General features: G+C 43.3%; 1 protein-coding gene across 1 annotated transcript in view; it reads right to left on the bottom strand.

Annotated features, from left to right (window-relative positions):
* LOC307163748 (uncharacterized protein) overlaps positions 1-15,000 on the bottom strand; it is a 238,057-nt gene that overhangs the window by 168,016 nt on the left and 55,041 nt on the right. The window lies entirely within an intron of this gene.

A 15,000-nucleotide genomic window follows, 5' to 3' on the forward strand; every position in this document is an offset into this window, starting at 1 on the left:
CTTTAAAATCAATCCTATAAGTAACTGGCAGCCAGTGTAATGACCTGAGTACTGGTGTGATATGATCATATGTTCTGGTTCTGCTCAGAATCCTGGCGGCAGAGTTCTGTATGAGCTGCAAATGTCTTATGGTCTTTTTGGGAAGGCCAGTGAGGAGTCCATTACAATAATCCACCCTGCTGGTGATGAAAGCATGCACTAGTTTTTCTAAGTCTTGACTGGAAACAAAGCATCTAATTCTTGCAATATTTTTCAGATGATAGTATGCTGATTTAGTTATTGCTTTGACATGACTATTGAAACTAAGGTCTGACTCTAAAGACACACCAAGATTCTTGACCTGATTTTTAGTTGTTTGACCTTTAGAGTGAAGGTATGCGTTCACCTTGAGAACTTCATCTTTGTTTCCAAACACAATGATTTCAGTTTTGTCTTTGTTTAACTGTAGAAAGTTTTGGCACATCCAGCTGTTGACTTCATCAATGCATTGAAGCAGAGAGTCAATGGTGCTGTAATCATTAGGCGATAGGGCTAAATAGATCTGTGTGTCGTCTGCATAGCTGTGGTAAGAGATTTGGTTCTTTCTCATTATTTGGCTCATTGGGAGCATGTACAGGTTGAACAGGAGTGGCGCAAGAATTGAGCCTTGAGGGACTCCGCATGTCATGGGCGTCCACTCAGACTTATGGTCACCTATACTCACATAATAACCTCTCCCATCTAAGTATGACCTGAACCATTTTAGAACTGTCCCAGAAAACCCCACCCAGTTTTCCAGCCTGTCAAGAAGTATTTTGTGATCGACAGTGTCAAATGCAGCACTGAGGTCGAGTAGAACCAGCACTGATAATTTGCCTGAATCCGTATTTAAGCGAATATCGTTTATTATCTTAATGAGCGCCGTCTCTGTGCTGTGATGCGATCGGAAGCCAGATTTGTTCAGCTGGTTGAAGACAACTTTTTCAATGATTTTGCCTGTGAAAGGAAGATTTGAGATCGGTCTATAGTTGCTTAATATAGTCTTATCCAGATTGCTCTTTTTCAGGAGGGGTTTGACAACAGCAGTTTTAAGGGAGTTTGGAAAACTTCCATAGAAAAGTGAGGCATTTACCACTTCTAGGAGATCTGCTTCTAAACAGTCTAACACACTTTTAAAAAAAGATGTGGGAAGTGTGTCAAGGGCGCAGGTTGATGTTTTAAGGTGCTGAACGGTTTCTTTCAGAATTTTGCCATCAATTTCTTCAAAATCAGACATAGTAACTACTTTCTCAGGTTGTAGTCTGATCTGACTGACCCCAGCGCAACTCAAGGATGTGCTGATCACCTTTCTGATATTATTGATTTTCTCAGAGAAGAAAGAAGCAAACTCACTACACTTGCTGTCGGAGAGCATTTCACTGGGAATCTGGCTTGGGGGATTTGTTAGTCTGTCGACAGTAGCAAAGAGATTTCGAGTATTATTTAGGTTTCTGTTTATGATATTGGAGAAGAAAGTCTGTCTAGCTTTGCCTAGTTCCATATTGAAAGCACGAATGGTGTCTCTATAGATGTTATAGTGGATTACAAGTTTTGTCTTTCGCCACATGCGCTCTGATTTTCTGCATTGTCTTTTCATAATTTGCACGGCTGTTGAGTTTCTCCAAGGTGCTTTTTGTTTACCATTCTTCATGACTTTCACAGGAGCAATATCATCAATTACATTTTTAACCTTCGAGTTAAAAGAATCAAGGAGAGAATCGACCGAGTCAGCAGATATGCTCGGTCTTAGGGATATGGCCTTCATAAATAGTACACTAGTGTTCTCATTTAGGCATCTCTTCTTGATGGCAGGAGAGATCAATAAATCAAAGAAAATACAGTAATGATCAGAGAGTGCGACATCCTTAATATCATTCAATGAAATGTTTAGACCCTTACTGATAAGTAAATCTAGAGTGTGTCCACGATTGTGTGTGGGCCCATGTACATGTTGAATCAGATCAAAAGTTTTTAAAACAGTAATGATTTCTTTTGCCATATTATTTTCTGCATTATCTATGTGAATGTTAAAATCTCCAGCAATAGTGAAACTGTCAAACTCTGAGGAAATTATTGATAACAGTTCTGTAAAGTCTTCAGCAAAGGCTGAAGAGTATTTTGGAGGCCTGTAAATAGTGATAAGTAAAATCCGTGGAGCACCTTTTAACACAATACCCAGATATTCGAAAGACGGGTAATTACCAAATGATATTTGCTTACATTGATAGATATCTTTAAAAAGAGCAGCTACACCCCCACCTCTCCTTCCAGCTCTGGAGACACTCATAAAGGTAAAGTTCGGAGGAGATGTTTCATTGAGGACTGTTGCACTGCAGCTGTCTTCTAGCCAAGTTTCATTTAGAAATATAAAGTCCAGGTTGTATGTGCTTATAAAGTCATTGACTAGAAGTGATTTATTTTTAAGTGAGCGGATGTTTAAAAGTGCTAACTTAACAGTCTTGCTTTTTGTGTCCACAATCTTAGTTTGTCGTGTGATAGGCACCAGATTAGATGGGTTTGCTGTACGGCTTTTAAAGGCCTTAGACTTTCTAACATGTGAATGAACAGATGATACAGGAACACTGGGTTCCCGCTTGTTCTGTAAACATTTGAGAAAGTTACTGTTATCACAGCGGGGACCCGGCACAAATCACTTGGAGCTGGTATCGGTTGATTTTGTAACACCTCGAGCAGACAGTGGAAGTTGTGGGCCCTGGCGTTGTGGAAGGGGCCTTAATGCTCGAGGAGGAGGAAGAGGGGGAGGGGGGAGAGGGCGAGCTGCGCTCATAGACTTTGGTGGTAGTGATGTTTTTCTGGTTGATATCTGGGGGCTTCCAGCGAATTGGGTTCCAGCATACACTAGTTTTTCCATTTTCTCTGAGAAACACATCAATGGGGATGTAGGAGATAGTGATAGCGGTGAGAGTGGCTGTGGTGTTAATGGAGGCTGTAATATGCTGTCTTGGCTTTCCTGGTCGTGTTTGGGTGCTGAATCTGTTGTTACTGGTGGCTGTAATGTACTGTCCTGGCTTCCCTGGTCATTCTTGGGTGCTGAATCTGTTGTTATTCGAGGCTGTAATACTAAATGGCATTTTTTTCTGTGACAAACTTTATGAAATTCCTACTTTTATAAATGTATGTATAGGAAAAGTGATGGCCACTTAGTGAAATAGACACTTGCACAATTATGCCAGGAGTGTTCATTAAGATTTTTAAACATTATTTTCTTTATTATTTTCTTTATTTATGAAAGTAAATATTTATGAAATAATTTTGTCTACCGTCACACCATAGGACGATTTTGAGATTTGGCTCAAAGTTGTAAAAAAACAAAAAATAACTCGGTATTAAACCAACAAATTCATGTAAAACAAGAAAATGTGTAACCATTTACAGTATTCTAAATGATGAAAATGTGAAATAAATTATTTTTTATCTTCTGAGACGGTGAAAAAGCCACGTCAAGTCAACTACCCAAACATAGGGCGCTCACATGACGTTAAAGGTGTAAAAATGATGTCATTAATGACTCACCCTCATGTCTTTCCAAGCCCGTAAGACCTCCGTTCATCTTCGGAACACAGTTTAAGATATTTTAGATTTAGTCCGAGAGCTTTCTGTCCCTCCATTGAAAATGTATGAACGGTATAATGTCCATGTCCAGAAAGGCAATAAAGACATCATCAAAGTAGTCCATGTGACATGTTACCATACATTTTGGTCCAAAAATAACAAAAACTACAACTTTATTCAGCATTGTATTCTCTCCCGGGTCTGTTGTCAATCCACGTTCACGACGCTGCTTGTAGTTTTTGTTATTTTTGGACCAAAATGTATTTTCGATGCTTCAAAAACTTCTAACTTACCCACTGATGTCACATGGACTACTTTGATGATGTCTTTATTGCCTTTCTGGATATGGACATTATACCGTTTATACATTTTCAATGGAGGGACAGAAAGCTCTCGGACTAAATCTAAAATATCTTAAAGGGATAGTTCACCCAAAAATGAAAATTCTGTCATCATTTACTCACCCTCATGTCAATTGATGACAAAATTTTAATTTTTGGGTGAACTATCCCTATAAACTGTGTTCCGAAGATGAACGGAGGTCTTACGGGCTTGGAACGACATGAGGGTGAGTAATGACATCATTTTCATTTTTTGGTGAACTAACCCTTTAAGCATTTTCTGGCGCGTAATGTGACGTTTGAGAACCTAAAACCCCATTTCTCCTAGTTGACACGACAACACATAACCGCCATTATATAATACACTCACCTGTTCCTTGTTCACATTGTTGTTATGATCCAGGGCAGCAAGCATAGAGGCATGAACCATCACATCATATCCAAAATGCGTTCTCTTTGGGAGGTATTTCAGATACATGGAGTGATACACCTTAAACAAAATATCATTTGAAATGAGAACAATTACAATTGAATTACACTCGGCAATGGAAATCATGCCTACTTATAATATTTAATGTCTATACTTGATCATACCTCTAGTGTTGTTGTGTGGACGCACTCCGTTAAGTGATCCAAGTCTTTTAAAAGCCGCTTGTCTGTCACAGTCTTCACAAGACTGTTGTGTGCAACAGATCCCGGCTTCAGCCACAGCTTTCCTCTTTGGACTGCCTCGTCAAGGGGCTCGTGTGGACATTTGTGGTAGTACCTGTTCCCAGGCCACTCATGACGGTTGGTAACATGGTGTACTATGGAGACCCACTTCTCTCTCAACAGTTCAGCATTACCCTCACATGTTTGTGCACACCACCACAAATGATTTATGATGGATGTTATCCACTCTGCCAGGCCTTCACATTCCTTTGTCTTTGCTGCCTTCGCTAATTTTTTTGATAGGCCTTGGCCACATGCCATGGGTCAAATTGATGATGTTTTTCAGGATTGTTTACCCTCATTTCTTTCACAATTTGAGGGTGCCGGTCAGTGGAGATGGTGCTCACCTTAACTCCATTCTCTTCAATTGTTTGTAGAGCATCTTTGAAACCCTTGATCTCCATTGTGTTGGAGCTTGACACTTGGGTGCAACTTACAACTTTAAAGTCCACCACCTTTTCAGTCAGTGCATCCATAAAGGTGTACGTGCAGTATTTAGCTGAGTGACCAGGAGAGTCACACCGGCCATCTCCACAGAGCACAACTTCTTGCTGGTTCGTCATTGTGGTTAACACAGTACTCTGCTCTTTATTCCATGTTTTTTCAATCACAGGAAACAAGTACCTCTTCCTCAGTGTTGCATATGTATTAGCACTTATTGTCTTTAGGTTCATATTGTGACAGAAGCGCTCAAATTTCGCAAAATGGATCCCACTGAAGAAGACTGACGCTGATAAGAGCAGGTTTCCTATCCCTTTGCAGTGTTTTCCAGGAGGCTGACTTTGCCATCTGTAACTGCAGCCATTAATGCATGTGAGTTCTAATGTCAATTGTGATCCATCATTGTGTAGCTCTCTCATATCTTCCTGAACAATAAGGGAGCCACACTTTGAACAATGTCGAAGCAATTGCTGTAACTGTTCCTCAAAAACTAGAAAAATTCTAGTGCTAATTCCCTCAACATGTGAATTAATTGAAGGTCGTGAGCCCTGTGTACTTTGAGAGGACTCTGATGCACTTACAGTGTAATCCGGAACAAATAGACTACGCTGTGACTGAGACAGATCGCTAGGTTCATTATCTGATAAGAACAGATCTTGAGAGTTGTCATCCTCCACTACCAACTCATGTTTACGTGCGTAACTACTATGGTCGGTCGCCACCTGGTAGTGTGCGTCAGCTGGCCACTGTACAACTGCATCCAATTGGTATAGCCCGAAATCCGTCTGAGTCTGTGCATCAACTTTAATTGGAGAACACTGGACGCTTTTATCTTCCATTACAGCCTCGACAAGTGCATGGTTGTCTGGTTCGACACAGTCCATGATTTCCTCTTCACAAGTGGAAACACAAGCGCTAGTGCTACTTAGCATGCTATCCAGCGTCTCTTGCCTTAGCCGTTTCTGTTCACGATTTACACTTGAAATACGCGGACGTTTAGCATTCTTGTGAGGAAAAATCGTGGGTATTGCATTCGGTTTAAGTACTCGCCTGTAACCACGAACCCCCATGAGCTCGTTCATCAGCTGTCGGCGATCAAAATCCTCAAATGAATCAGGGCTGAAGTGTCGAGAACAGAGCCGCGGGTAATTGGGGAGTTTCACTCGCCCACAAGCATCTTCCCATTGTTTTCTTCTCTTTGCATCAGAACTAGGAAAACAGTGGAAGGTTAAATCACCGCTCTCGTTTGTCTTCGAATGGGCATCACAACCAACAGCCACACAATGTGGCAGTTTATCTCTCTAAGTGGGTCCGACGATGAACTGTAGAAGAGTGTGTTGATTCGAACTGCCCGCGAACGCTCGCCTCTGACGTGTCTTTTTAGTTTGCGCTCAGGACCGTCGTGCGTCATCAACAATCGACGGCCCATAGTACAGAAAAGCTGAAAAAAAGTAGTGATCGCGCTTTTTTATTTTTCTTAATTATGAAAGCGTTTCAGGTATTTTTAACCAAGCGCCTTACTTAGGAGGGGTATTGACATCATATCTAGACCAATTTAGCAAACTAGGCGGAGATCCTTTTAAAGCTGTCGTCGGCAACCCTGGAAGATTGAGTGGACTTAGCCAAAATTTTGAATGTTTACAACTCTCATGCCCCTCCCCCATATCAACGAATACCCTCCCATCGAGTTCGTGCTCGTCAGTGCGTGTGCACCAGATTTTCTATGAACGCGCCCGTCTCATAAGCATCGATCAACACCATGGAGTACTCGGAGGTATGCTGCCCTGGCTAATCTACCCATAGATTATTGCTAACGTCATTTATACTCTAAATGAGCTTATTTGATTTGTTAGTGTTTTGAAAGGAATTGGAATCTTTTCCGACATCACTCTTCATTACTGTGCGAACTTCAGGCGTGTGCATGTGATTGTAACGTGCGCGAGGGGGGAGTGGGATCTGTGGCGTGTGCACGACCTGTGATTGACAGTCAGATCTCACACCCCCCTGCGCTGATTGGACCTGATGAAGCGGGAGCGGTGGATTTTTGCAAAACAAATAACACGCTCCAGGTGGAGTTAAGCCGCCTTTCCACTGCGCACGACATTCGCATTCGATTGTCGCATTTCGCCCCCTGGTGTCAGTCGCACGGAACTTTGAAATTGGTCGTGAAGCAACCGTTACCCTCGGCTATTCACAATGGTAAAATGAATGATGTTAATGAATGTAATGCATGCATGAATATGTCCACACAAAACGAATGACCCTCAATACATCTAATATAAAAAACAGTCGATTTTATAGAGCTAATCAATATAAATATTGATTTAATAATGATACAAATATTTTTTCAGCCATAATTATTAATAGCCGTCATTTTGCAGGAATAGCGTTTACATTAAAGTATTAAAATATTGGTAATTCTAGCTTCGCGCTCATAGTTTTGATTATAATACATCACATCCGGTCGACCGGTCGCATACGGTCTAGCCGCAGAAGTTCAGATATTTCAACGCATCCGAAGCTCAAATCGGATCCGAATTTTCCGCATACGCATATGATCGGAACTCCCCGCAGCTCCCGTACGACTCTCCATTGGAAATGAATGACTTCCGGTCCGACGGCTGTCGTTTGTCGTTTGCAGTGGAAAGGCGGCTTTAGAAGCTCGGGGTTTTTTCTAAAACCACCTTATTTATGTTGTTCTGTCGGATTATAGTGTCGATTTCACTGAATATAATCAAACTATATACACGGCAGCTTTAAAGGTTATAAAAACGAAAATATCTTTAAATTATGTTCAGACTTCTCAGTATAGGCAACACTCATTTTCATTTAAACGGCAGTTTGTGATATGGTCACATAATTTAATCTGATGATTTGTGACACGGACACGTTTATTTCGTTATTTTCGTGATATCAGCACGTTTCTTTAAACTAATGTATTCAAATGGGAAACATCTTTCGTGATCACAGCACGATTCTTTCTGCCTGTCGGGCTGCGGCAGAGAATTTTTTTATTTTTTTATTATTATTATTTCGGTCTTATTTCCAGGGGAGCTGGATTGCTTTGCTGTTTATTGATATTTTTTTAATTACATTTTATCAGTAGGAAATCGCGCTGAAGAAGTCTTTATTTAGATATCCAGTTGTCCATTAAAGATATTATTTAATTAGTGGTGCTTTTTTAAAAGCAACACTATTGTTATTGCTCATACTTATTCTGGACCAAAGTTTGGCGCGTAACTCGCCCCACACCGTTTGTCTCAGACCCCTGAGTGAGGTGTCAAATCGACCGGCTCATTTAGGAGAGGTGTGCTATATCTTTTCTAAGCGATCGGGTGTACGATGTTCGCACAGCGGACGAAAAAGCGGCCAAAAAAGTCCCATTGACTTAACATTGGGCATTCCAAAAAATTCAAATCCAAACCGACTTTTTCACACACACAGACACAAAGGGCCTGACACCCCTGCGTCTCTCCCTCTCTCTCTCCCTCAGAGGATTTATATTATCAAGCAACCAATAAGTAATGGCCTAAAATCTTCATAGCCACACCCTAGCAACCAGTTTCAGCACCCTAGCAACCACTAAGAGCTCCCTAGCAACCACCCTAAACCAATAAATAATAAAAAAAAAAATGTGTTACATTTTTTAAAGCAATATCACACTCGTAGCCTTGTGATATTGCTCCATGCTTGTGCATATTCGGCCCTGCGGCCTCGTGCCATCCTGAAGGCACTCGTTATTAAAGATTTTAAGAACTCTGTAAAAACTCCATAGTAACCATCTTTGACAACTACCTACCAACTAGTAACACCATAGCAACTACCAAACATACCTTAGCAACCACCCTGAACACCCTAGCAACATCTAGAAACGCTCTAGTAACCACCAAAAATACCAGAGCAACCACCCAGAACACCCTAGCAACTGCTTAGCAACCACCCAGAACACCTAGCTACCACCTAGAACACCCTAGCAACTGCCTAGCAACGCCCTAGCATCCACCCAGAATACCATAGCAACTGCCTAGAAACACCATAGCAACCACCCACAACACCCTAGCAACCACCTAGCAACCACCCACAACACCCTAGCAAACACCTAGCAATGCCCTAGCAACCACCGAGAATACCCTAGCAACCGCCTAGCAACCACCCAGAACACCTTAGCAACTGCCTAGCAACACCATAGCAACCACCCAAAATACCCTAGCAACTGCCTAGCAACACCCTAGCAACCACCCAGAACACCCTAGCAACCACTCAGAACACCTTAGCAACTGCCTAGCAACACCCTAGCAACCACACAGAATACCCTAGCAACCGCCTAGCAACACCTTAGCAACCACTCAGAACACCCTAGCAACGCCCTAGCAACCACCCAAAATACCCTAGCAACCGCCTAGCAACACCTTAGCAACCACTCAGAACACCCTAGCAACTGCCTAGCAACGCCCTAGCATCCACCCAGAATACCATAGCAACTGCCTAGCAACACCATAGCAACCACCCAGAACACCCTAGCAACCACCTAGCAACGCCCTAGCAACCACCAAGAATACCCTAGCAACCGCCTAGCAACCACCCAGAACACCCTAGCAACTGCATAGCAACGCCCTAGCAGCCAGTTTCAGCACCCTAGCAACCACTAAGAGCTCCCCAGCAACCACCCTAAACCAAAAAAAAACATTTATTTATTTATTTATTTTTTTTAAAGCAATTTTACTCACGTGGCCTTGCGATATCGCTCCATGCTTGTGCCTATTCGGTCATAGGCACGAGGCCGCAGGCCGAGTGCCGTACTGAAGGCACTCGTAATTAAAGATTTTAAGAACTCTATAAAAACTCCATAGTAACCATATTTGACAACTACCAACCACCTAGTAACACCATAGCAACTACCAAAAATACCTTAGCAACCACCCTGAACACCCTAGCAATGTCTAGAAATGCTCTAGTAACCACCAAAAAACTCTAGCAACCACCCAGAACACCCTAGCAACTGCCTAGCAACCACCCAGAACACTTAGCAACTGCCTAGTAACCACCCAGAACACCTAGCAACTGCCTAGCAACCACCCAGAACACCCTAGCAACTGCATAGCAACGCCCTAGCATCCACCCAGAATACCATAGCAACTGCCTAGCAAGCCCATCGCAACCACCCAGAACACCCTAGCAACCACCTAGCAACACCCTAGCAACCACCAAGAATACCCTAGCAACTGCCTAGCAACCACCCAGAACACCTAGCAACTGCCTAGCAACCACCCAGAACACCCTAGCAACTGCCTAGCAACACCTTAGCATCCACCCAGAATACCATAGCAACTGCCTAGCAACACCATAGCAACCACCCAGAACACCCTAGCAACCACCTAGCAACGCCCTAGCAACCACCAAGAATACCCTAGCAACTGCCTAGCAACCACCAAGAATACCCTAGCAACTGCCTAGCAACCACCCGGAAAATGCTAGCAACATGCTAATCATGTTAGCATCATGCTACCAACATGCTAATCAAGCTAGCATAATGCTAGCAACATTCTAATCATGTTAGCATCTAGCTAAAAACATGCTAGCAACATGCTAATCATGCTAACATCTTGTTAAAAGCATGCTAACAACATGTTAATCATGCTAGCATCATGCTACCAACATGCTAATCATGTTAACAACATGCTAATCATGCTAGCATCATTCTAACAACATGTTAATCATAATAAATCATGCTGGAATGTGTTAAATCGTAGTAAATCATCTTAGAAACATGGTAAATCGTGGTGAATAATGTTAAAACGTGGTATATCATGGTATCACGACATATTAATTGTGTTAGCATCTGCCCAAGTGCGAATTTTGCCACTGCAAGCACCACTTCACATTTTCTTCAGGAAATGTACATTCTAGTTCTTTTTATAATTAGTGGTGCTTTTTTGAAAGCATCACTATTGTTATTGCTCATACTTATTATTCTTTTTATAATTTTTATTATTCTTCCACACAAAAGTTTGGCGCGTAATGCGCCCCGCACCGTTTGTCACAGACCCCTGAGTGAGGCGTCAAATCGAGCGGCTCATTGAGGAGAGGTGTGCTATGACTTTTCTAAGCGATCGGGTGTACGATGTTCGCACAGCGGACGAAAAAGCGGCCAAAAAAGTCCCATTGACTTTACATTGGGAGTTCTAAAAATATTTGAATCCCAACTGCCGTTTTCACACACACAGACTCCAAAGGGCCTGACACCCCTGCGTCTCTCCCTCTCTCTCTCCCTCAGAGGATTTATATTATCAAGCAGCCAATAAGTAATGGCCTAAAATCTCCATAGCCACACCCTAGCAACCAGTTTCAGCACCCTAGCAACCACTAAGAGCTCCATAGCAACCACCCTAAACCAAAAAAAAATTTTTTTTACATTTTTTTGTATTTTTTAACGCAATATTACACTCGTGGCCTTGCGATATTGCTCCATGCTTGTGCCTATTCGGCCATAGGCACGAGGCCGCAGGCCGAGTGCCGTACTGAAGGCACTCGTTATTAAAGATTTTAATAACTCTATTATAAAAACTCCATAGTAACCATCTTTGACAACTACCAACCACCTAGTAACACCATAGCAACTAAAAAATACCTTAGCAACCATCCTGAACACCCTAGCAACGTCTAGAAACGCTCTAGTAACCACCAAAAATACCGTAGCAACTACCCAGAACACCCTAGCAACTGTCTAGCAACCCCCCAGAACACCTAGCAACTGCCTAGCAACCACCTAGAACACCCTAGCAACTGCTTAGCAACGCCCTAGCATCCACCCAAAATACCATAGCAACTGCCTAGCAACCACCCAGAACACCCTAGAAACCACCTAGCAAAGCCCTAGCAACCACCTAGCAACACCATAGCAACCACCCAGAATACCCTAGCAACCACCTAGCAACACCATAGCAACCACCCAGAATACCCTAGCAACTCCCTAGCAACCACCCAGAATACCCTAGCAACCGCCTAGCAACACCATAGCAACCACCAAGAATTCCCTAGCAACCGCCTAGCAACCACCCAGAATACCCTAGTAACCGCCTAGCAACCACCCAAAACACCCTAGCAACTGCCTAGCAACGCCCTAGCAACCACCCAAAACACCCTAGCAACTGCCTAGCAACGCCCTAGCAACCACCCAGAATACCCTAGCAACCGCCTAGCAACACCATAGCAACCACCCAGAACACCCTAGCAACTGCCTAGCAACTGCCTAGCAACCACCCAGAATACCCTAGCAACTGCCTAGCAACGCCCTAGCAACCACCAAGAATACCCTAGCAACTGCCTAGCAACACAATAGCAACCACCGAGAATACCCTAGCAACCGCCTAGCAACACCATGGCAACCACCCAGAACACCCTAGCAACTGCCTAGCAATGCCCTAGCAACCACCCAGAATACCCTAGCAACCGCCTAGCAACACCATAGCAACCACCCAGAACACCCTAGCAACTGCCTAGCAACACCCTAGCAACCACCAAGAATGCCATAGCAACCGTCTAACAACCACCCAGAATACCCTAGCAACCGCCTAGCAACACCATAGCAACCACCCAGAACACCCTAGCAACTGCCTAGCAACACCTTAGCAACCACCAAGAATACCCTAGCAACCGCCTAGCAACCACCCAGAATACCCTAGCAACTGCCTAGAAACACCCTATAGCAACCACCCAGAATACCCTAGCAACTGCCTAGCAACGCCCTAGCAACCACCCAGAATACCCTAGCAACCGCCTAGCAACACCATAGCAACCACCCAGAACACCATAGCAACCACCCAGAACACCCTAGCAAGCACCTAGCAAAGCCCTAGCAACCACACAGAACACCCTAGCAACACCCTAACAACCACCTGAACAATATGAATAAGCCATATCTCAGCACCAGAACATCGTACAGACATGTTTGTTGGCTTGTATGCAATCATGTACCACACTCTAGCAACCGAGTGGCGAGTTTTGCCACTGCAAGCACCACTTCACATTTTCTTCAGGAAATGTACATTCTAGTTTTTATTATTCTTCTACACAAAAGTTTGGCGCGAAACTCGCCCCGCACCGTTTGTCTCAGACCCCTGAGTGAGGCGTCAAATCGAGCGGCTCATTGAGGAGAGGTGTGCTATGACTTTTCTAAGCGATCGGGTGTACGATGTTCGCACAGCGGACGAAAAAGCGGCCAAAAAAGTCCCCATTGACTTTACATTGGGAGTTCTAAAAACATTTGAATCCCAACTGCCGTTTTCACACACACAGACTCCAAAGGGCCTGACAGCCCTGCGTCTCTCCCTCTCTCTCTCCCTCAGAGGATTTATATTATCAAGCAGCCAATAAGTAATGGCCTAAAATCTTCATAGCCACACCCTAGCAACCAGTTTCAGCACCCTAGCAACCACTAAGAGCTCCCTAGCAACCACCCTATACCAAAAAAAAAAAAAAAAAATTTTTTTAAGCAATATTACACTCGTGGCCTTGCAAAATCACTCCATGCTTGTGCCTATTCGGCCATAGGCACGAGGCCGCAGGCCGAGTGCCATACTGAACCACCCAGAACACCCTATTCAGCCATAGGCAGCCGAGTGCCGTACTGAAGGCACTCAACCACCCAGAACACCCTAGCAACTGCTTTTTTTTTTAAAATTAAAGCAATATTACACTCGTGGCCTTGCGAAATTGCTCCATGCTTGTGCCTATTCGGCCATAGGCACGAGGCCGCAGGCCGAGTGCCGTACATAAGGCACTCGCAACCACCCAGAACACCCTAGCAACTGCCTAGAAACCACCCAGAACACCTAGCAACTGCCTAGCAACCACCCAGAACACTCTTGCAACTGCCTAGCAACGCTCTAGCATCCACCCAGAATACCATAGCAACTGCCTAGCAACACCATAGCAACCACCCAGAACACCCTAGCAACCACCTAGCAACGGCCTAGCAACCACCAAGAATACCCTAGCAACTGCCTAGCAACCACCAAGAATACCCTAGCAACTGCCTAGCAACCACCCAGAACACCTTAGCAACTGCCTAGCAACACCATAGCAACCACCCAGAACACCCTAGCAACCACCTGGCAACAGCATCTTGCTAAAAACATGCTAGCAACATGCTAATCATGCTAGCATCATGCTAGCAACATGCTAATCATGCTAGAATTATGCTACCAACATGCTAATCAAGCTAGCATCATGCTAGTAACATGCTAATCAAGCTAGCATAATGCTACCAACATGCTAATCAAGCTAGTATCATGCTAGTAACATGCTAATCAAGCTAACATAATGCTAGTAACATGCTAATCAAGCTAGCATAATGCTAACATCATGCTAATCATGCTAGCATTATGCTACCAACATACTAATCAAGCTAGCATCATGCTAGAAACATGCTAATCAAGCTAGCAACATGTTAATTAAGCTATCATATTGCTAACAAAATGCTAATCATGTTAGCATCTAGCTAAAAACATGCTAGCAACATGCTAATCATGCTAGCATCATGCTACCAACATGCTAATCAAGCTAGCATCATGCTAATCAAGCTAGCATCATGCTAAAAATGCTAGCATTATGCTAGCAACATGCTAATCATGCTAGCGTCTTGTTAAAAGCATGCTAGCAACGTGCTAATCATGCTAGCATCATGCTACCAAGATGCTAATCATGTTAACAACATGCTAATCATGCTAGCATCATTCTAACAACATGTTAATCATAGTAAATCATGCTGGAATGTGGTAAATCGTAGTAAATCATCTTAGAATCATGGTAAATCGTGGTAAATAATGCTAAAACGTGGTATATCATGGTATCACAACATGGTAATTGTGTAAGCATCTGCCCAGTGGCGAATTTTGCCACTGCAAGCACCACTTCA

Source organism: Squalius cephalus (assembly GCF_949319135.1).
Source record: "Squalius cephalus genome assembly, chromosome: 8".
Classification (NCBI taxonomy): domain Eukaryota; kingdom Metazoa; phylum Chordata; class Actinopteri; order Cypriniformes; family Leuciscidae; genus Squalius; species Squalius cephalus.